This window comes from Thalassophryne amazonica, chromosome 6, assembly GCF_902500255.1.
Source record: "Thalassophryne amazonica chromosome 6, fThaAma1.1, whole genome shotgun sequence".
Classification (NCBI taxonomy): Eukaryota; Metazoa; Chordata; class Actinopteri; order Batrachoidiformes; family Batrachoididae; genus Thalassophryne; species Thalassophryne amazonica.
Genome location: NC_047108.1, coordinates 107481797 through 107506608, shown reverse-complemented (window position 1 = coordinate 107506608; position 24812 = coordinate 107481797). Strand labels below are relative to the sequence as shown.

Sequence of the window (24812 nt, the reverse complement as noted above, 5' to 3'; positions counted from 1 at the left end):
TATTTTGGTTTATTTCCAACAGTTTTTAGTTGCGGATACCTGGGGGCAGTAGTGGGCACAGGTAAAAGGAGAATAAATAATTAAGTTTTGTTTGTTTGCTTATGTGGAATAAAAACAAATAATGTAATTTTTCACCGTCTGTAAGAATACCTGAATGTAGCAATGTAAGGTGTAGTGTCAAACAGCTTACCTGACTGCTTAGTGTGTGGTGTGTGCTTTGCTTGTGCTTGCCTGTGCCTCTGCTGCTTGCTGCTTTTGGCTAAACAAACACATAGGAGGACATGTAACTGATATAACTGGGCACATACAGTACATACATTGGTAGGCAGATAAGACGATTTGGATTTCATTTAATTCACCAAAACCTTACCTAATCTTCCATTTGTATTTGGTATTTTTCTTTGCTGCTGTTATGAGTCCTGGCTGATTTTCAATGAATGTCTTGAACTCAATACAGGACAACTGAAAGTTTAGCCTGACTTGAAGCTCAGCCTTCACCATTGCAACAGAGAGTCTGTTTCTTTTATCAGTTCAAGCATCGTCCATGTGACTGAACACACGTTCTGCATAGGCATTGCTCACTGGTATTGAAAAAATGAAAGCAATCAGTTTTAACAGCTCTGGGGTGTCTTTTGCTTTAGTGAAAAAATGGGCCCGTTTTCTGTCTGGGGTTAGGTCTGTTGGGAGGGTGTGAAACACTTCATTTAGGATGCTCACATCACTCTACAGATGGTCTTCGTCCAGATCCAGGGCTAGCTTCTCCATCAAAAGTTCAAATTCAGACCACTGGGGTGCTTCTTTTAGGCTCAGACGGCCAATGTTTGCAAGCATCTCATCAGTGAAGTCAAATCTGTCCTCAAGGTACAGCACTGCTCTCTCAAAAAATCGGTCTACCAGGCTTCTGAATTGTTCCTGCTGATTGGGTAAAAGGTTCCTCAGTGACTGCTTCGCTTTGCTCCCATAGAATTTGTCTGTGCGCCTAGAGATAAGCTGACTCCGCAAGCAGTTCATCACTGTGTAAACATCAACAAGAGTAGCACTGTCACTCTCAAGCACTCTAACAGAGGCATCAAACTCTTGCATCACATTGTGCATGAATGCCAGTACACATTCACCCAAAGTACAATCCACATCTTCTGTGTCAGCTGCACCACACACAAATGTCCAGATAATATTTGGGCAGTCCTCCTTTCCTTGTGACACAAAGTAAGACTTCAAAGCTGGCCAACAATGAAGAATTCTCTGGATTGCTGGTAACAAAGAAAGCCACCATGTGGGAACATGCCTGAGATTCTCCTTGTATGCTGTATTTGTAAATTCACAGAACTCCTTGAGCACTTCCACTTTTTTAGCAGAGCAACTGAATTCACTGTAGACCTTCAGCACAAAAGCCTCCACGTCACACCCAGCTGCACTGAAGACACGATTTGCTGTTTTCACAGTGTTGTGTATCATGTGGCACTTGCAATTGCCCTTCATAATCCGTGGGTTTGCCCCTTTCAGTTTTTGGTACACTGAATTGTGCCTGCCGTAGTTAACAGATGCATTATCCACACCATTAGGCACTGATTTGGTTTAATGACAGCCCGTTATTCTCGGTAATGGACGCAATTTGCTTGAATATTGCGTCACTAGACTCATCAGAATCCTCGTAGAAATCCAGCAATCCGTATTTCACTCCCTCCGATGGACTAAAATACTGAACGGTGTAAGGAAACACCTTCGTGTGACCAGAATTTGATGCATCAGAACAGACGCTGAAATACTGGGCTTTGTCAAGCTCTGCTGACAAACGTTGTTGACTAAATGGTGCCAACATGTTTTCAACTAAAGCCTCGGTTTTTGTTCGACCACAGGACATCTTTGTTGCAATCTTGCTTTCACTGAATATTTTTGCATTCAACTTGTTTCCACAGTCAGTGGAGAGATAACTGTGACCATGACGTACACTGTGATAAGTGCTTGTTAGTTCAGCCACCGTAACTTTGTCCTGTGAGGATTTTGTGACAATAAAGGATGAAATTGCCTTGGTTTGATGTGAGCTCTGGATTCGATTTAGATGTTTTTTAGACTTGGCGTGGTCATCTAATGTGGTTTTACCTTCATGTTTCAGGACAATTTTCGCTGGGCACAGGGAGCAGCTAGCATAAAATGGATCGCCTGCACATGGTTTTAGCCACATTGCATACTTCTCCTGTTTTAACCACTCATTGTTAAAGCATGTCGACTTTTTACATTTTTTCTTTACTGGCCTGTCACTGCCATCGCCTCCTGTACCACCCTCGTCATCGGTCTCTCCACCCATTTTCACGTTAAAACTTCACTGATTTTAGTCACCAGATCCTTTCCTTTCGTTGTCTCTCCTTGTCGCACGCACTCTCCGTCTCCACCTCACCATTCCGAATGAGCCGCCAGCCGCACCACATAGTATGCTACGTCATTTTTCTACAGCCAATAAGGCTGTGCACAAGTTTATGGACGTAGGCATGCTACAATTAAACTGATGTACGGTGGTCCCTCGTTTATCGCGCGAGTTACGTTCTAAATACCCCGCGATAAGCGAAATCAGCGCTATTTTTTACAATTATTATAGATGTTTTAAGGCTGTAAAACCCCTCACTACACACTTTACACTTTTCTCGAACAAGCATTAACATTTTCTCACTTTTCTCTCCTTTTTAAACACTCACTTTTTTCTTCTGTGCGAGAAGATTATAAAAAGACACACGCAGTACACAATGCGCGTGCTCTCCCTTCGCTTACTGCCTCCGGGGGTACGGATGCGGGACCCGCAAAGAATCTGAGTCCTCTCTCGGTGGCCACGGAGCTCTGTGGCTGCCGCTGCCGTCAACATCCGCATCAAAACAGCGAGCGTACTCTCTGGACCTGTTGCCAGATTTGGCACAGTTCCGCACAGCAGAGGATTTGGTTTGAGTGGCCCGCTGCTGCATTTACCGAGCTCGCAAAAAGCACATCAGAGGCAGTGAGAGCAATCGCAGTGATGCCGACCGCTGCCAAAAATCCGTGACATTCAGTGTCCTGAATTTTTTTTTTTTTTTCTGGGACAGATCATGAAAATCCGGGACAATCAGGAAAAACCAGGACAGGTGGCAACACTACACCTGTGTCTTGTTCCGCTAATTACTACATCTGTTCTACTTAAGTCCTCCGTGTTTGCCCACTCACTGCTTGCTCATTGAAGATAAGATAAACTTTATTGATCTCACAGAGGAGAAATTAACATGTTTACATCAGCTCTTAAAAAAAAACACACAAGATGGGTGCAAGTTGAGGAAAATGTTCATCAAACAGCGTGTGCAAGGATAAGCAATAATAATACTTGTAACAGTACAAGACAGGAAAATGAGGTAGAAATAGAATATATAGTGTGTGTGTGTATATATATATATATATACAGTGAGGAACATAAGTATTTGAACACCCTGCGATCCACTCAGCCGTTTTTTATTTATATATATATATATATATATATATATATATATATATATATATATATATATATATATACGAGGTCTGTTAGAAAAGTATCCGACCTTTTTATTTTTTGCAAAAACTATATGGATTTGAATCATGTGCACTTGCATCAGCCAAGCTTGAACCTTTGTGCGCATGTGTGAGTTTTTCATGCCTGTCGGTAACGTCATTTGCCTGTGAGCACGCCTTGTGGGAGGAGTGGTCCAGCCTCCTCGTCGGATTTTCATTGTCAGGAAAATGGCCGAGCGACTGCCGCTTTGCTGCATGAAAATTTTTTCAGAAACTGTGTGAGACAGCCAGGTGGAAACCATTCGGAAAATTCAGTTGGCTTTCGGTGAAGATTCAATGGGCATCACACAGATTAAGGAGCATTACAACCGGATTAAAGACGGCCCACAGCGGCTGAGGGCGCCCCGCCAACTCCGAGCTCCTCCCGAATGACCGAGCTCCTCACCCTATCTCTAAGGGAGCGCCCAGCCACCCTGCGGAGGAAACACATCTCGGCCGCTTGTACTCGCTATCTCGTTCTTTTGGTCATGAGCCAAATCTCATGACCATAGGTGAGGATCGGAACATAGATCGATCGGTAAATTGAGAGCTTTGCCCTCCTACTCAGCTCTCTCTTCACCACGATGGTCCGATACAGCGACCGCATCACTGCAGATGCTGCACCAATCCGTCTATTGATCTCACGCTCCATCTGTCCCTCACTCCTGAACAAGACCCCGAGATACTTAAACTCCTCCACTTGAGGCACGGACACTCCACCAACCTGAAGAGGGCAAAGCACCTTTTTCCGGTCGAGAACCATGGCCTCGGATTTGGAGGTGCCTATTTTCATCCCGGACGCTTCACACTTGGCTGCAAACCGCCCCAGTGCACGCTGAAGGTCCCGATTTGACGAAGCCAACAGAACCACATCGTCCGCAGACAGCAGAGACGAGATTCTGTGGTTCCCAAACCAGACCCCCTCTACACCCTGGCTGCGCCTAGAAATTCTGTCCATAAAGATAATGAACAGAACCGGTGACAATGGGCAGCCCTGGCAGAGGCCAACGTGCACTGGAAACAGGTTTGACTTACTACCGGCATTGCAAACCAAGCTCCTGCTGTGGTCATACAGGGACCGGATAGCCCTTAGCAAAGGACCCCGGACCCCGTACTCCCACAGCACGCCCCACAGGGTGCTCCGAGGGACATGGTCGAACGCCTTCTCCAGATCCACAAAGCACATGTGGACTGGTTGGGCGAACTCCCATGAATCCTCAAGCACCCGATGGAGCGCGTAGAGCTGGTCCAGTGTGCCGCGACCAGGACGAAAACCACACTGCTCCTCCTGAATCCGAGGTTCGACTATCGGTCGAATTCTCCTCTCCAGTACTCTGGAATAGACCTTACCGGGAAGGCTGAGGAGTATGATCCCACTGTAGGTGGAACACACCCTCCGGTCCCCTTTCTTAAACAGAGGGACCACCACCCTGGTCTGCCAATCCAGAGGCACTGTCCCGGACCGCCACGCAATGTTGCAGAGGCGTGTCAGCCAAGACAGTCCCACAAATCCAGAGACTTAAGGTACTCAGGACAGATTTCATCCACCCCAGGAGCCTTGCCACTGAGGAGCTTTCTAACCACCTCGGTGACTTCGGCCTGGGTAATGGATGAGTCTGCCTCTGAGTCCCCAGTCTCTGCTTCCTCTTCGGAAGACATGACGGTGGGATTGAGGAGATCCTCGAAGTATTCCTTCCACCGCTCGACAACATCCCCAGTCACAGCTCCCTACCCACACCGTAGACAGTGCTGGTGGAGAGCTGCTTCCGCCTCCTGAGGTGTCGGAGGGTTTGCCAGAATTTCTTCGAGGCTGACTGATAGTCTTCCTCCATGGCCTCCCCGAACTCCTCCCAGACCCCAGTTTTTGCCTCTGCGACCGCACGGGCTGCGACACAGTTGGCCTGCCAGTACCTGTCAGCTGCCTCCGGGGTCCCACCTACCAACAAAGACAAGTAGGACTCCTTCTTCAGCTTGACGGCATCCCTTTCCTCCGGCGTCCACCACCAGGTTCGGGGATTGCCGCAGCGACAGGCACCAGAGACCTTGTGACCACAGCTATGAGCGGCCGCATCGACAGTGGAGGTGGAGAACATGGTCCACTCTGACTCCATGTCTTCAACCTCCCCCGGGATCTGGGAGAAGCTCTACCGGAGGTGGGATTTGAAGACCTCACTGACAGAGGGTTGCGGCAGTCGTTCCCAGCAGACCCTCACGATACGTTTGGGCCTGCCAGGTCTGACCAGCTTCCTCCCCTCCCAGTGGATCCAACTCACCACCAGGTGGTGATCGGTCGACAGCTCAGCCCCTCTCTTCACTCGAGTGTTTGAGACACGTGGCCGAAGGTCAGATGATACGACTACAAAGTCGATCATCGACCTCCGGCTCAGGGTGTCCTGGTGCCACGTGCACTTATGGGCACCCTTGTCCTCGAACATGGTGTTCATGATGGACAAACTGTGACTAGCACAGAAGTCCAACAACTGAACACCACATGGGTTCAGATCGGGGAGGCCGTGCTTCCGATCACCCCCCTCCAGGTCTCACTGTCGCCATCCATGTGGGCGTTGAAATCCTCCAGGAGAACAATGGAGTCCCCAGTCGGAGTGCTATCTAGTACCCCTACCAGGGACTCCAAGAAGGTCTGGTACTCTGCACTGCTGCTCGGCCCGTAGGCTGAGACAACAGTGAGAGACCTGTCCCCGACCCGAAGGCATAGGGACGCGACCCTCTCGTTCACCGGCGTGAACTCCAACACATGGTGCCTGAGCTGGGGAGCAATAAGCAATGCGACCCCAGCTCTCTGCCTCTCCCCGTGGGCAATGCCAGAAAAGTGGAGCATCCAGCTCCTTTCCAGGAGTTGGGTACCACAGCCCAAGCTGTGGGTGGAGGTGAGCCCGACTATCTCTAGTTGGTATCTCTCAACCTCCTGCACAAGCTCAGGTGCCTTCCCCCCAGCGAGGTGACATTCCACATCCCAACAGCCAGGGGCTGTGAGGGCAGACCGGGCTGCCGGGCCACCCGCCCTTGACCGCCACCCAATCCTCTCTGCACCCGACCTCCATAGCCCCCTCTGCAGGCGGTGAACCCACAGGAGGGCAGGCCCACATCGCTCTTTCGGGCTGAGCCAGGCTGGGCCCCATGGGCTAAGGCCCGAGCACCAGGCGCTCGTGCGCGAGCCCCAACCCCAGGCCTGGCTCCAGGGTGGTGCCCCGACTCTGCCATACCGGGCGACGTCTAAGTCCTTGATTTTTTTGCTGGTCATGGGAGCTTCTGAACTGCCCTTAGTCTGACCTGTCACCTAGGACCTGTTTGCCTTGGGAGACCCTACAAGGGGCACAAAGCCCCCGACAACATAGCTCCTAGGATCATCCGGGTATGCAAACTCCCCCACCACGATAAGGTAGCAGCTAGAGGGGGAGAAAGATACAAGTGAATCAGCTAAATTTTACACACATTTACAAAATAACCATTGAAGTAATCTGCTATAGCTTTATTTTCCTTAACAACCATACCAGTCCTTGTGTAGAAAAGGGCAGGATATTCTTTAATGCCTCTTTTCTTATTCATGATTTCATTTAAAAGCTTTAAAGTGCCCCTAATGTTTGTTTTTATTTATTTTTTCCAGTAAATTACTATAATACTGGATTTTACACGATTACATGATGTTGGTTAACTTGTTTTTATATGTTTTGTATTTACTCTCAGTCTCAATTTTTCTATGCTTTAAAAATTGCTTATACAAAAAAAAATATATATATATATTTTTACATGCATTCAGCAGTTGCAATTTGTGACCCAGCCCAAATGAATTTTACCCTGTTTTCTACAACCCAGTCTCATGGCAAGTCATGATTCAGCAACACGAAATATACGTGAATCTATTGGTTCATGATATTGTGACGAAAAGCACGTCATTTTCATCACGGCTACACAAACTCATTGTAATTCATTCCATGATGGCTGCATGAAATTAAAAGTGAAGTGGGGGGGGGGGGGGTCGGGTGGTTATGGTTGGGGGGGGAAGCGTAAGATTAGGTTATGGTTAAAGTTAGGGTCAGGGGTAGGAGTAGAGTTAGGAATAGTGAGTAAAAAAAAAAAAACCGTCACGAAAATTTGACTCATTTCATGACGGGAGCACGAAAAGAAAAAAAACAAAACAAAACGTGAGACTGGGCTGGTTTTCTAAGGAGCCTGGCTTTCCTAGCAATATCTGCATTTGTCTTAGTAAGGTGCTCATGTACATAAACATTTGTGCCTTTCAGCTTATTTCCCTGTTTGAGCAATTCAATTTTGTGCCTTCTGTTTACAATCGAATGATGATGACTGGAGTGGAAGTCTTATCCCGAGTCGGCAGAGTGTGACATGCTTCAATATTTTCTTTATTAATGACAAGATGCTTGCTATGAAGGAATGCAGTCACCTGTTCCTCTGTTGTTTCCACATGTCCACCATCATCAAAACTAACTCCCGTAACAACTTATGAAAAGTTCCTTGGTCTGATTTTTAGTCCGGAGATGATGATGTCGTTCATTTGAGAGTACTGTTCCAAATCAGACACCCGCTTTTCCAGATATAAAATTTTCTGTTCCTGTTCAGAATTCTGATGTTTTAACAGTTTAATTTCTCCCAGATGTTCTGTAATGATGTGGTTTTGTTTTATCAGGGAAGTCTTTTCCATGGATAACATGTTCAGAGACTCTTTTAATTCCTTAATAGAAAAAAGACCTTAACTCCTTAATGTGTTTTTTAAGAGTTTTATAGGCCATGCTGTTTTTAGGAAGTAGTAAGTCTTGATTAAAAACGAATCAAACGACTACAGTTCCCAAACACCGAAAGCTCGCTTACCGAAACCAGGCTAGCCTAGCTTAGCTTAGCCTGCGACGTCCCAGCTTCCCTGTGAGGACGACAGGCCGAGTGCTGATGATAGTAGCGGCCTCCATTGAGCTGCGGGTCTGGGTGGAGCCTCCGGTGGGCCGTGGGGCCATTGGCGTCCACCGACGAGCTGCGGTCCTGGCTGGGGCCTCCCATGAGCTGCGGTGGGAGGCTAAGCTGGCTTAGCTTAGCTTGTGTCATCCCAGCTTCCCCGCAGGAACGACAAGCTGACTGCCGATGCTAGTGGTGGGCTCCGATGCTGCAGCAGGTCCAGCTTACAGCCTCCGGTGACTCACGGTCTCGGCTTGCAGCCTCCGTTGAGTCGCAGTCTTGGCTTGCAGCCTTCAGCGGGTCACGGTCTCGGCTTGTGGCCCCCGATGAGTCGTGTGCTGTTGACGATCTCTGATGAGCGGTGAGCCTGGATGGAAACACCAACGCGGCCATGGACCTGGCCGGCAGACTCCAAATACAGCTGCGGTCTGTAGCGAAGGGTATGGCCATCTGCACAAACACCAACCGTCTGCTCTGCTGCTTGCTCTGGGCTCTCTGCTGCTCACTCTGGTTAAAAGGTCACTCCACGTTGCTATGGTCCCTCCTTCCCCTATGGTCCCTCATTCCATTCTGTTTCTTAAAGTAGTCCAACATAGTTGCCTTCTCAAGACGTTTATCTCCTTTGTCAAAGGCTTTGTTCCTCCTCTTTTCGTTTGAGTTGTGTGGAGGTGATCACTGCGCCAAAAATGAGATTTTACGTTGTCTTTAAAAACATTATTGTTGACCACCTGGATTAACTAATTCACACGTTAAGATTCCTGTGCAAACTCCATCATGAAGTGTAGTGTACGTTTGGCAGCAGAGACTATGTTCACAACAGAATGTTAGATCACTTTTATTGTTGACATTTATTTTATTATATAAATAGTTAAATGGGGGTAGTCTGTTATAAGTGTGTACTTCCTCCTACTCCTTTTCAAGCATTGTTTAATTCTCGACGCATCTTTCTTGTGGCTTAATTTTTCTTTGTGGGTGTGTGCTTTTTGTGCATTATAAATTCAATTCATTCATTCATTTAATCTGTCAAGGCTAGTGTTGGGTATCAATAACCGGTTCTTTTCGGGTATCATTAAGAAATGATTTGATCCACTGATACCAATAGTCTTTTTGCTAAATTCCCTTATCAATCCTTCAGTGCAGCCATTGTTTTTGAAGGTGTTTGTCAGGAAAATGATCATATCTCTATGTTGATTTCAGACCCTGCAGTGGCTCTGTAATCAACCACTTCTGCAGTGCGACTCCACTTTGAAGTGTGAACCAATGAAGCAATGCTTTGATCCGCTGGCTCGTTGGTTCTTTGATTCGCCGTTCTTCAGAAGCGGCAAGTCCGCTTCTTAACCCCTCTCAAAGCCATTAAAATATGTTAATCTTGAGTCACTTTTGTGTGGATTAAAGTCACTAACTGGGACTCTTGTCTTGCTGCAGTCATAAAACGAGACTCGTCCTCTGTTCCTTTGGCTGCTCTCTGCTGAGACAGAGTCCGGTCAGAATTAATCACTTCAAAACGAATTGCTGCTTTAAATTAAAATAATACCTCTTTACAAACTCTGTAATACAGACAATAAACTACAATCGACTAAAACGTTTTTTCCTCCCAAAATGAGTTGTCCTGCATTCTTTATCAATCAATCAATCAATTTTTTTTTATATAGCGCCAAATCACAACAAACAGTTGCCCCAAGGCGCTTTATATTGTAAGGCAAGGCCATACAATAATTATGTAAAACCCCAACGGTCAAAACGACCCCCTGTGAGCAAGCACTTGGCTACAGTGGGAAGGAAAAACTCCCTTTTAACAGGAAGAAACCTCCAGCAGAACCAGGCTCAGGGAGGAGCAGTCTTCTGCTGGGACTGGTTGGGGCTGAGGGAGAGAACCAGGAAAAAGACATGCTGTGGAGGGGAGCAGAGATCGATCACTAATGATTAAATGCAGAGTGGTGCACACAGAGCAAAAAGAGAAAGAAACAGTGCATCATGGGAACCCCCCAGCAGTCTACGTCTATAGCAGCAAAACTAAGAGATGGTTCAGGGTCACCTGATCCAGCCCTAACTATAAGCTTTAGCAAAAAGGAAAGTTTTAAGCCTAATCTTAAAAGTAGAGAGGGTGTCTGTCTCCCTGATCTGAATTGGGAGCTGGTTCCACAGGAGAGGAGCCTGAAAGCTGAAGGCTCTGCCTCCCATTCTACTCTTACAAACCCTAGGAACTACAAGTAAGCCTGCAGTCTGAGAGCGAAGCGCTCTATTGGGGTGATATGGTACTACGAGGTCCCTAAGATAAGATGGGACCTGATTATTCAAAACCTTATAAGTAAGAAGAAGAATTTTAAATTCTATTCTAGAATTAACAGGAAGCCAATGAAGAGAGGCCAATATGGGTGAGATATGCTCTCTCCTTCTAGTCCCCGTCAGTACTCTAGCTGCAGCATTTTGAATTAACTGAAGGCTTTTTAGGGAACTTTTAGGACAACCTGATAATAATGAATTACAATAGTCCAGCCTAGAGGAAATAAATGCATGAATTAGTTTTTCAGCATCACTCTGAGACAAGACCTTTCTGATTTTAGAGATATTGCGTAAATGCAAAAAAGCAGTCCTACATATTTGTTTAATATGCGCTTTGAATGACATATCCTGATCAAAAATGACTCCAAGATTTCTCACAGTATTACTAGAGGTCAGGGTAATGCCATCCAGAGTAAGGATCTGGTTAGACACCATGTTTCTAAGATTTGTGGGGCCAAGTACAATAACTTCAGTTTTATCTGAGTTTAAAAGCAGGAAATTAGAGGTCATCCATGTCTTTATGTCTGTAAGACAATCCTGCAGTTTAGCTAATTGGTGTGTGTCCTCTGGATTCATGGATAGATAAAGCTGGGTATCATCTGCGTAACAATGAAAATTTAAGCAATACCGTCTAATAATACTGCCTAAGGGAAGCATGTATAAAGTGAATAAAATTGGTCCTAGCACAGAACCTTGAGGAACTCCATAATTAACTTTATGAATTACATCCTGACATCACTGAAGTCACTGAACTGAACTGCCTTAGCTTAAATGACTCTCTAGAACCCACTTTTGGCCAGTTATTCAGTTTTTCCCTAAAGGCCCACTGGATGACGAAGGGATGACCATACCGAGCATTCAGTGCCTGCCATGCTTGACTATAGGCTTCATCATCTTTTCTGAAGAAGCTTCCTTCAACTACTGATTGTGCTTCTCCACTAATGTATCTTTTAAGATAGAACAACCTTTCGCCTGGATTGGTACAACGGCACTCTATCAGTGTTTTGAAGTTTGTGCTCCACTTTAAAAACTCAAGATGATCACCTGAGAAGATTCGAGGCTCAGGTGCAGGTAGTCTTGTAAGAACCATTGTGTCATGGAGAGCTTGAACTAACGAGACTTCCCCCGTATTGTTGCCTATTTGCTCATTTGCGTTACTCTGACAGGTGCTAAAGGATAACTGGGACTCTTACTGTGTGTTACTTTGCTTTTATCAAAGATCTCAACTGATTCAGCTTCAGAGTACACCTTAAGTTTAGCTGCGAGAACATCTAGATCTCTCTTATTTTCTAGTCTTTTAAGTTCTAGCCTTTGTGAAGCTATTGCGTCCTCCATGTTAATTTCAGCCTCTTTTGCGGCCAATGCATACTCTGCTCTTTTAGATGTGATGCTTCTCTCTGACTGAACAGTGGATTTGGACATTGAAGATCCAAAAACTGACTGGGCATACTGTTTGTGAAGTACTGAATGAAGCCTTACATTTTCTGCTTCAGCATCGAATACATCTTGACCCACTTCACTCATGCGAACGTTCATTAGATTCACCAAATCTTTCGTTACTGCTGAGCAGGAATCCATTTTTCTTCTAGCCTCTGTAGAAGGTGCTGATTGAGATCGTATATTATCATACGCATCTTTCACTTGTTTTTCCAGCTCCTCAACAGCATCCATCAATTCACTTAAGTCCTCATCAGAGCACTCTTCCTTAAGTTTGCCAAGTACACCTTTAACCTGCACTTTCCATTTTTCATATAGTTTTGAGAATTTACCCTCCTTCTGAAGAGCCTCTTGTTGCTTTAGTTCTAGCATTTTTGGGGTTAACCTTCTTTCTCGAATAGGTTTCCCGATTTCGGCTGTGTGGGTTGTGACAGTATTAGGTTCAGTCATTGTTACTTTCAGTATCTCAATTTGAGCATGAATGTCACCCATGTGTGACTCTAACTTCTGTTCAGCAGCAGCATCACTTTGTGATTTTAGTAGTTCACTTAATCTGCTGAATTTGTCTTGAAGATGCTCAATCTGTACCTCATTACTTTGTAATGCTTCCTTTTGAACTGACATTTTACAGTTTTACAAAAGTACACTATGTGTCATAAATTTGTGCAAAACACTCAAAACATATACTGTGACTTACTGCAACAATGAAATGCAAATACAACTTATACTTTTCTGATCAACTCTTCTGCATGAAACTTAAACCTCAGATAAAAAAGGTCCTTCAAATGTTAATAAATCACAAACTGAAAAGTTATGAAGAGGAATATAATGTTCTCTCACTTAAACTTCTTCTTCTTCTTCTTTGTCTTTCGGCTGTTCCCGTTAGGGGTCGCCACAGCAGATCAATCGTTTCCATCTCACCCTGTCCTCTGTATCTTCCTCTGTCACACCAACCACCTGCATGTCCTCTCTCAGCACATCCATGAACCTCCTCTTTGGTCTCCCTCTTCTCCTCCTGCCTGGTGGCTCCATCCTCAGCATCCTTCTCCCTATATACCCTGGGTCCCTCCTCTGCACATGTCCAAACCATCTCAATCTCGCCTCTCTGACTTTGTCTCCAAACCGTCCCACTTGCGCTGTCCCTCTGATATGTTCATTCCTAATCTTGTTCATTCTTGTCACTCCCAAAGAGAATCTCAACATCTTCAGCTCTGCCATCTCCAGCTCTGCCTCCTGTCTTTTTGTTAGTGCCACTGTCTCTAAACCATACAACATAGCTGGTCTCACTACTGTTTTGTAAACTTTCCCCTTCACTCTTGCTGATATTCTTCGGTCACAAATCACTCCTGCCACCTTTCTCCACCCACTCCACCCTGCCTGCACTCTCTTCTTCACCTCTCTACCACACTCTCCATTACTTTGAACAGTTGACCCCAAACTCTGTACTTTTCCAACAGTATTCTCAGAGCAAACATTGCATCTGTAGTGCTCTTTCTCGACATGAAACCATATTGCTGCTCACAGATCTTCACCTGTTTTCTAAGCCTAGCTTCTACTACTCTTTCCCATAACTTCATGCTGTGGCTGATCAGCTTTATGGCTATGTAGTTACTGCAGCTCTGCACATCACCCTTGTTCTTGAAAATAGGAACCAGCACACTTCGTCTCCACTCCTCAGGCATCCTCTCACTTTCCAAGATTTTATTAAACAATCTGGTTAGAAACTACTGCCATCTCTCCTAGACATTTCCATGCCTCCATTGGAATGTCATCTGGACCAACTGCCTTTCCACTCTTCATCCTCTTCATAGCAGCCCTCACTTCTTCCTTGCTAATCTCTTTTACTTCCTGATTTACTCTCACCACATCATCCAGCCTTTTCTCTCGCTCATTTTCTTTATTCATCAACTCTTTGAAATATTCCCTTCACCTTCTCAGCACACACTCCTCACTTGTCAGCACATTACCATGTGCATCTTTTACCACCCTAACCTGCTGCACATCCTTTCCAGCTCTGTCCCTTTGTCTGGCCAATCGGTACAAGTCCTTTTCTCCTTCTTTACTATTCAACTTCTTGTACAGCTCGCAATATGCCTTTTCCTTTGCTTTTGCCACTTCTCTTCTCGCCTTACGCCGCATCTCCTTGTACTCCTGTCTACTTTCTTCATCTCTCCGACTATCCCAAAATGTTTTCGCCAACCTCTTTCTCCTTATGCTTTCCTGGACCTCTTCATTCCACCACCAAGTCTCCTTGTCTTCTCTCCACTGTCCAGATGTCATACCCAGTACTGCCCTAGCTGTCTCCCTCACCACATCTGCAGTACTTTTTCAGTTGTCCAAAATTGCTTCCCCTCCAACTAGTGCTTCTCTCACCTGCTCGCTAAATTTCACACAACAGTCTTCCTCCTTCAGCTTCCACCATCTGATCCTTTGTTGAGCTCTCACTCTCTTCTTCTTGTTTACCTCTAAAGTCATCCTACAAACAACCATCCTATGCTGTCTAGTGACACTCTCTCATGCTACCACCTTACAGTCTGTGATTTCTTTTAGCTTGCATCTCCTATAAAGAATGTAGTACACCTGTGTGCACCTTCCTCCACTCTTATATGTTACCCTGTGCTCCTCCCTTTTCTTAAAGTAGGTATTCACCACAGCCATTTCCATCCTTTTTGCAAAATCAACTACCATCTGTCCTTCCCCATTCCTATCCTTGATACCATATCTACCCATTACTTCCTCATCACCTCTGTTCCCTTCACCAACATGCCCATTGAAGTCTGCTCCTATCACCACTCTTTCATGCTTGGGCACACTCTCCACCACCTCATCTAACACACTCCAGAAATCTTATTTCTCCTTCATCTCACAACCTACCTGTGGGGCATATGCACTGATGATATTCATCATCACCCCTTCAATTTCCAACTTCACACTCATCACGCTGTCAGACACTCGCTTAACCTCCAACACACTTTTAACATACTCTTCCTTTAAAATGACCCCAACACCATTTCTCTTCCTGTCCTCACCATGGTACAACAACTTGTACCCACCGCCGATGCTCCTGCTCTTACTTCCCTTCCACTTGGTCTCTTGCACACACAATATGTCTACCTTTCTCCTGTCCATCATATCAGCCAGCTCTCTCCCTTTACCAGTCATACTACCAACATTCAAAGTCCCCACTCTCATTTCAGAATGTACTGGCTGCACACCCCATGTGGCTGAGTTGTTCTCTCACTTAAACCCGTTTGAAAATTATTTTCTTTACAAAATCATCTTTCTGTGACAGTCAAACCTGCTGCCGCTTGCAGATCTGTGCCTCCTCTGACAGCAGCACCTGGATCACACAGTCACTGCACTCCGCCGCCCGTAGTGAATAATTGCTGCACTGCACAGTCCACGCTACTGCGAAACCGTTACTGGCAGTCTCTCTCTGTTTTGGCCCTTCCCGATCAACTGCTTCTCCCGCGAATGGCATCACTCTCTCTCCAGCGCGTACACGGCCCTCCTCTCTTCGGGACTCACGGGCTCAGCCGCACCGACGACACGTTTTCACTATAACTACTCAGGTTGTAGTTGATGAAGGCCACGCATCATACAGATGTCTTTTTAGCGTTTATTCTTCACACACATACACTGTCTGACACCTCCAGACACCTTCAGACACTTCCAGACACCACCAGACACCGTGAAAACTAAAAATAAAACATGCAAACAGTTCAAGTTACACAAGCACTGCTAATTACACAGATTCAAATAAGTTGCTGACGCTAGATTCAGTCAATAGACGGACCCCAAAAACACTAGCTTGCCACAACAAAAATAATATCGTCTATACACAACACAAACACTCACATATATAAATATGAAACAAAATTAAAGTCACATTTACTGTGTGCGCCTCTAAAACAAAACAGAGTAGTTAGTTGGGGACATCATCTTCTTCCCTCTCTCTCTCTGTAGCAATTGTGGCATGCTCTGCTCTGTAGCCATATTAGTATATGGAAAAGAATGGGTGTTAACAAAAAAAATTCAAAAATTCTTGAAAGGGTAGTTGTAAAACAGCTAACTGATCATCTGCAGAGGAATGGTCTATTTGAAGAGTTTCAGTCAGGTTTTAGAATTCATCATAGTACAGAAACAGCATTAGTGAAGGTTACAAATGATCTTCTTATGGCCTCGGACAGTGGACTCATCTCTGTGCTTGTTCTGTTAGACCTCAGTGCTGCTTTTGATACTGTTGACCATAAAATTTTATTACAGAGATTAGAGCATGCCATAGGTATTAAAGGCACTGCGCTGCGGTGGTTTGAATCATATTTGTCTAATAGATTACAATTTGTTCATGTAAATGGGGAATCTTCTTCACAGACTAAAGTTAATTATGGAGTTCCACAAGGTTCTGTGCTAGGACCAATTTTATTCACTTTATACATGCTTCCCTTAGGCAGTATTATTAGACGGTATTGCTTAAATTTTCATTGTTACGCAGATGATACCCAGCTTTATCTATCCATGAAGCCAGAGGACACACACCAATTAGCTAAACTGCAGGATTGTCTTACAGACATAAAGACATGGATGACCTCTAATTTCCTGCTTTTAAACTCAGATAAAAACTGAAGTTATTGTACTTGGCCCCACAAATCTTAGAAACAGATCCTTACTCTGGATGGCATTACCCTGACCTCTAGTAATACTGTGAGAAATCTTGGAGTCATTTTTGATCAGGATATGTCATTCAAAGCGCATATTAAACAAATATGTAGGACTGCTTTTTTGCATTTACGCAATATCTCTAAAATCAGAAAGGTCTTGTCTCAGAGTGATGCTGAAAAACTAATTCATGCATTTATTTCCTCTAGGCTGGACTATTGTAATTCATTATTATCAGGTTGTCCTAAAAGTTCCCTAAAAAGCCTTCAGTTAATTCAAAATGCTGCAGCTAGAGTACTGACGGGGACTAGAAGGAGAGAGCATATCTCACCCATATTGGCCTCTCTTCATTGGCTTCCTGTTAATTCTAGAATAGAATTTAAAATTCTTCTTCCTACTTATAAGGTTTTGAATAATCAGGTCCCATCTTATCTTAGGGACCTCGTAGTACCATATCACCCCAATAGAGCGCTTCGCTCTCAGACTGCAGGCTTACTTGTAGTTCCTAGGGTTTGTAAGAGTAGAATGGGAGGCAGAGCCTTCAGCTTTCAGGCTCCTCTCCTGTGGAACCAGCTCCCAATTCAGATCAGGGAGACAGACACCCTCTCTACTTTTAAGATTAGGCTTAAAACTTTCCTTTTTGCTAAAGCTTATAGTTAGGGCTGGATCAGGTGACCCTGAACCATCCCTTAGTTATGCTGCTATAGACGTAGACTGCTGGGGGGTTCCCATGATGCACTGTTTCTTTCTCTTTTTGCTCTGTATGCACCACTCTGCATTTAATCATTAATGATCGATCTCTGCTCCCCTCCACAGCATGTCTTTTTCCTGGTTCTCTCCCTCAGCCCCAACCAGTCCCAGCAGAAGACTGCCCCTCCCTGAGCCTGGTTCTGCTGGAGGTTTCTTCCTGTTAAAAGGGAGTTTTTCCTTCCCACTGTAGCCAAGTGCTTGCTCACAGGGGGTCGTTTTGACCGTTGGGGTTTTACATAATTATTGTATGGCCTTGCCTTACAATATAAAGCGCCTTGGGGCAACTGTTTGTTGTGATTTGGCGCTATATAAAAAAATTGATTGATTGATTGATTGAACTGTTGTTGTAGGTATTGTGTATATGTACCTCTGGTTTCTGTGTAGGCTCTCAGTTGTCCAGGTGGTTTCCATAGTAGAGAAGCTTGAATCTTGAATCTTGAAGCTTGAATCCCAGTTTACTTTAAACCGGTTAACACCTTGAGACAGAAATTAGTTCACCCTAAGGACAGGATCCCTAGTTACAAACAGAGCAATGTAGTGTATTATATCAGATGTCAGGAAAACTAATGAACACTACATAGGTGAGACTAAGCAACCTTTAAACAAGAGGCTATACCAGCACCGCAGAGAGGTCACCAGTGGACCTCAGTCTGCAGTTCATCTCCACCTGAAAGACACTAACCAAACGTTTGAGGACAAGGAAGTTAAAATCTTAGCCAGAGAGAAGAAATGGTTTGAGAGAGGAATCAAGGAAGCATTCTTTGTAAAACAGTTGAAACCCAGCCTTAACCGGGAAGCGGGTCTCAGACACGCTTTATCCCCTGTTTACAATGGGGTACTCAGGTCAAAGCAGTTTCAGTCTTTTGTTCATGGTAATGAGTCATTCACATCATCAGGAGAGTCATCAAGGGAGCCATCAGGGGAGGCTTCCATCCCATCATTAGGAGAGTGCTAACTAGAGCACAATAGGTGCTAATTAGAGCTATTGTTTAGTCACTAGCCTATAGCAGTTTGCCTCTTGGTAGGAGGGGTCTGGTTAGGTTAAAAACTCCAGCTTTTGTTGGCTTCTGGTTTATTCTTCTCCACAAGAGTCAAGACAGAAGTCAGACTACCAGAGCAAGAATTTTACCTGAGGAAGCTTCTGTGATTTGAAGCAAAACGTCCTCACGTCAAGCAACCCAGTCCAGTCGAAGATTCAAGCTTCTCTACTATGTACCTCTGGTGTATCACTAATATAAATAACAATTGCTAAGTATTGAGTAAAAGTAAAATCCAAAACAAGTGAAGAGCGAAACAGCAACAAAAAAAGAAAGCCAGTGGGGTGTCTGAATAAACCAGGAGGGGGCCTCAGCACCTTTAAATGGTTGGATCCACCTCTGGTGGAGCAGTTGGTGTTGGTGACGGGATGACAGGTGGATGTAAAAAGCTGTAAAGAAAGTTGTCGTTCAGTTTTTTTTCCAGGAAGACCCACAAAGATTTTTCTGTTAAACACAACAGTCAGGCTCTTGTGAAACATAACATTCATTTATAGCTAAAGCCTCACCACCACCAACCACTGAAAAGCAACCAAATGCAGCGCTCTCTGCGCTCTTGAATCCAAATGTGGCGCCGCTTTTACACAAACATTTCAAATATATGAAACTAAACCACTTTGAGGGTCCATCTGTATAACCAAGTGAGAAAATCCATAAAATCAACACAAAATCCTTATAACCTCCAAATCACACAAAAATCATTTTATTACAGTACACACAACCACAAAGCAGTATCACATAACTGGGTTTTTGTCCACATATTGCCACAATGACATTAAAGTCAGGATCATTAGTATTTCCTCCACAGTTGAATTTCAAACAATAAAGATCTAGTATTCATGGGTCAAGCTGAATTCTATAGAACTGAATGTGTCAAATTTAGTTATTTTTTACAGAAACAAGAACTATGTGTCACTAGTGGAAATACATTAATAAAATGAAAAATAAATTGAATATAATGAACAAAATAAAACATACCTCAGAACTTCATCAAGTGTATCGAAAATCGCCTCGCCAGTGCCGATGTTGCAGACTGGCATGTCGATGATCCTTGACTTCGCCCCTGTGTTTATTAAGGGGACTAGAAGGAGAGAGCATATCTCACCTATATTGGCCTCTCTTCATTGGCTTCCTGTTAATTCTAGAATAGAATTTAAAATTCTTCTTCTTACTTATAAGGTTTGAATAATCAGGTCCCATCTTATCTTAGGGACCTCGTAGTACCATATCACCCCAATAGAGCGCTTCGCTCTCAGACTGCAGGCTTACTTGTAGTTCCTAGGGTTTGTAAGAGTAGAATGGGAGGCAGAGCCTTCAGCTTTCAGGCTCCTCTCCTGTGGAACCAGCTCCCAATTCAGATCAGGGAGACAGACACCCTCTCTACTTTTAAGATTAGGCTTAAAACTTTCCTTTTTGCTAAAGCTTATAGTTAGGGCTGGATCAGGTGACCCTGAACCATCCCTTAGTTATGCTGCTATAGACGTAGACTGCTGGGGGGTTCCCATGATGCACTGTTTCTTTCTCTTTTTGCTCTGTATGCACCACTCTGCATTTAATCATTAGTGATCGATCTCTGCTCCCCTCCACAGCATGTCTTTTTCCTGGTTCTCTCCCTCAGCCCCAACCAGTCCCAGCAGAAGACTGCCCCTCCCTGAGCCTGGTTCTGCTGGAGGTTTCTTCCTGTTAAAAGGGAGTTTTTCCTTCCCACTGTAGCCAAGTGCTTGCTCACAGGGGGTCGTTTTGACCGTTGGGGTTTTACATAATTATTGTATGGCCTTGCCTTACAATATAAAGCGCCTTGGGGCAACTGTTTGTTGTGATTTGGCGCTATATAAAAAAAATTGATTGATTGAATTGATTGATTAAGGATGGTATCGATAAGATTTTCTCAATATTGATTCCGCTTATCGATCCGATTCCTTATCGATTCCCTTATCGATACCTCTTGTGAATTTTTTTGTGTACTAAAAGTAGGCTTTACAGGTTTTCAATGACTACGTTTACATGTAGCCAATAACCCTTTCATAACCGGAATATTAGCAATAACCTGGTTGCGCACGGCCATGTAAACACCTGCAAAAACCCGAATATGCTCATATTCCGGTTTTTAAAAATCCGAATATGACCCCTGGTTTACTCCTTTTCTAACCCGAATATCAGGTCATATAAACACACATCGGAATATCCTCATAGCAAGGAACATTATTTTGTGTTCTGCGCATGTCCTATCTGCAAGGAATCTTGGTCTTTTGAGTACGGCAACTACTTGTATGCGGCGCGTGCAACCCAACAGACACCATAGAAGCAGAGGTAAACAAGCATGGGGAAATCCAGACGCGGCAGCACAGCACCACACTTTTGGAGCGAGGAGGAAACCGAGTCCTTCATTAGTATCTTTTATGTATTTTTTTTTTTTTTCTCCCCAGTCTGCATATATAGTAATGGTAAATGCCACACTTGCAGAACCATTTATGAACATTAATACACATATATGCAATTTATTCTTGCAAAACATAAGGTATGTAGTGCATGATTGAATGTGGTGGGTGTGTGACCCCCATCCGCCCTTCCCGATCAGCCTACAACTGTTGTGAAAGTGTAGTGACACGGACCCACAACAGGGGGCGCAAATGAACGGTCAATAGATGAGCCAAAAGGTAACAATTTAATGTTGTGAAATGTGCACAACGAATATACAGACAATCTCAGAATGTGATTACAGTCAAATTACAAAGGTGACGTGTGGGCAGGCTCGAGGATAGAAGACGTCTGTCCTGAGAAGGGCCGGAACCACACGATTTCTGCCACCACCGAACCTGGTGAATACTGGAGCCGCCAAGTCCCGAATTCCCAGGTGATCACCGTCTCCGACTGTCGGATCTGGTACTGCTGGCGAGAACAAAGACAGTCAAGTGTGGGTGTGTGTACACCTAGTAACAACAACGGTGGGAATGCCACCTCCACCTCTCACTCAATATGCTGATGAGTTTGCAGTGATCCCTCAGAGGAAAAGAGTGCCATCCTGCACTCACTCAGCCTCCACAAAACAAGGGACCGGTACGCCTGCAAACACTCACAATGTACAGATTATAGATAACCACAAATGGCTGAGGATATTACCTTCAATGAAGTACGATATCTCGGCGATGAGGTGGAGATGACGTCTGGGTTTTATGGAGTGAGGTGATGAAGAATGAGTGACAGCTGTCAGGAAGTAATGAGTAACAGCTGTCACCCCCGTGGCGGCAGCGCCCTCTCGTGCCTGAAGCCCGCACTTCAGGCAGGGCGCCCTCTGGTGGTGGGCCAGCAGTACCTCCTCTTCTGGCGGCCCACACAACAACAACATCCTACTCAAAGCCAACCGACAGCTTCTATCAGGAAGGGCCGACCACCAAAATAACACAGACAGACAAGAACGAGAGACAAGTGGTGAAGACAATAACTGTGACATGAGACACCAAGGAGACGGGGCCCCAACCATATGACATACTATGACAAACAACCACACATGAACAAACAGTGACAGCAACAGTCTGTTGTCTAATTAGTGAGCATCAATACACTAATCTAGAACACCATAATGTTAATCCCCTTAAGAGCACCCAAAAACCAAATTGTGGTGACGGCCACAAACACACAACCATCCACACACAGAGACCCAGATCACAGCTAAATATCTGATCACTACTGTGGCTGGTGTGTTGGGCCAAGACAAGAGTACAGAACCTTACCATATGACGTGGACCACTTCGGCACGTCAGAAGCCACGCGGCCGGCCACGAGCGACAATGGAAGTGGGTCCAGGACGCAGGGCCCTGGGGGAGCCAGGAGAAAAGGGGCAGCGGAAGGGCACGGCTGCCAAGAAGGGGAGCAAAGGAGCCACCGCAACTGAATCCAAAGCACAAGGTAGAGACCACCAGACAAGAGGTGAGGCCCAACCCCGGGGCCAGGAAGAGCACAAGGCCTCCCGACAGTCAGGCCCCCCAGCACAGCCAGTAGTGACCCCCAAGCTCCCCCACCCCCCAACCTACCCCTCACCCCAGATCCCACCCCAGCCACCAAAGCCCATGACCAGGAGACCGCCCAAGCAAGACCCATCCCGCGGACACCACGACTCCCCATCCCCCCAGCAGCCGCCTGCCCCCAGTAGCAACACCTGTGCCCCACCGCTACCACCCACCCCCACAATGTGCCGCGGGACCCTGGGCCCCACAGGCCCAGAGCAGGGCCAGGGGACCACGGCAGATCCGGCGAGACAGACCCCCTACCCCAGACAACCACAGCCACCCGGGGCCAACCCCACGTGCCACACTCACCCTACCTACCAACCCCACCATAGTTGTTACAATTAATCTCCCTTGCTGTGTACAACCCCCTAAGTGTGCAAAGATTAAGTGTTGCATTAAAAGCAGGGCAAGAGATGGCAGGTGGCAGACTGCCATGGGTGGCCACGGCACACTGCTGTGCCATAGCCTGCTCTGCAAACCCACCATCGCCAAGTGACCCCGACTCCAAATTGGTGAAGGTGTTTACTAAACGTGTAGAAGGAATGTGTGTGCATTAAAATTGCAAGGCAGGGGTTGCGAATGGAGATTGCAGTGGAAGGCTGCAGCGCACAGCTGCGCCACAGACTGCCGTGCAAACCCATCCCCAACACCCTACCACAAATCATGTGAACCCTACAATGTGCTATTTACAACCCAATATGATGTGTGTGGAGGTGCTAACCTGGTGTAGTGCATTAAAAGGGTGTGACACGTGAGGCCCAACCCCAAGCAGCGGGTGGAGGGAGAGGCACAGCAAGGGGAAGAGGCCACCTACACCGACCCCACCGGGCCCCCAGCCCAACCCCAGATCTGGCGGAGGTGCCAGGGAAATGTCTTTTATTGACGGTAGAAAGTACCGAGATAGCGACATTTACAAGAAGGTGACCGAAAAGTTACGCGAAGCAGGATTTGCATGACCACCAGACTAAATCAAGCACCGTTGGAAGACGTGCGTGGCTGTTTAGATGGGGATATTCCAAATGATACCAATGACCATGTATACAGGAGTAACTCTGTCTGCTTAAGCATGTAAACGGGTTATTCCTCATGATTCAGAAACTGGAATACTGAATGAAATGAATGAAAATCCGCCGAGCGCACTACACACGTCCTCACACAAAGGCTGCTTACCAGAAAATGATGGAATCGACAGGCGTGAAAAAGTTCACGCATGCGCACGAAGGTTCAAGGTTGGCTCATGCAAGCACATGTGATTCAAATCCATCAGGTTTTTGCAAAAAATAAAAAGGTCCGATACTTTTCTAACAGACCTCGTATATAAAAAAAACAAAAAAAATAGCTGTAACAAATTACATCAATTTTTTGTTTCTCACAATGAATATTTATGATTTTGTAAAGTGATTCCAGCAGATTTAAATTGGAAACCACAATTTTCCATTAGGCCAATGTAAATAAGTACTTTGAATGAAGTACACTGTGTTTCACTTTTTTAGTACACAGGAGTACTTGTAAAGGAAATTAAATCATTGCACTCACTTTGTCATAGACAAAAAACACAAACGGTTCACATGGAATTAAAGAGACCAAAAACTGAGGTCAAAAATGTTCCTTGACTTCTGGTGACCTCCCCTTTGGCTGACCTGGTTGCCCTTTTGTCTCAAATGCGATTGATCTGGTGTTGAAACCCCACCACACCCACAAGGATACGTTATCTGGTTATACACACAGCAGCATTTTCACTCAGGTGTGTGTGTGGTCTCAGAAAAATACAAAGAATGATTAAAAAAATAGGCTCAGAAACAATGCATACACTCAGACTGTGTGCTCTTTAATGGAACAGCCAAAGGAAATGCAGTTAACAGCTGAATGATGGGAGTTAGGCTCCTCCTACTGGGCAAACGAAGTAGTGCTACACCACAAAGGAAATTATGTCAGAAATTCTGTAAGTAACTGGTCATTTTTTTTCTTTCTATTCAATTCATTCAGTGGTGCACAGTTCATCGAAAGGTCTGCTGTATATCTTTAGTTTCAGTTTATTATTATTATTATTATTATTATTATTATGTAAAACACCTATAACCAGATCTAAAGAGCTGAAACTTTAACATCATGAAGTGTAAACATGGAGGTTCCAAAAAGGGTTAGCATATGCCGAAATCATATTATGATCAAGAAA

At 45.1% G+C, this 24812-nt stretch overlaps 1 long non-coding RNA gene across 1 annotated transcript; it reads right to left on the bottom strand.

The window, feature by feature from the left end:
- Positions 1-40: 40 nt before the first annotated feature.
- On the bottom strand, positions 41-24488 carry LOC117512875. Its single transcript, XR_004561404.1, has 3 exons — positions 24475-24488; positions 14800-14808; positions 41-226 (listed from the first exon to the last, which is right to left on the bottom strand). It is a non-coding gene; the product is annotated as an uncharacterized LOC117512875 (long non-coding RNA).
- Between the last annotated feature and the right edge of the window lie 324 nt (positions 24489-24812).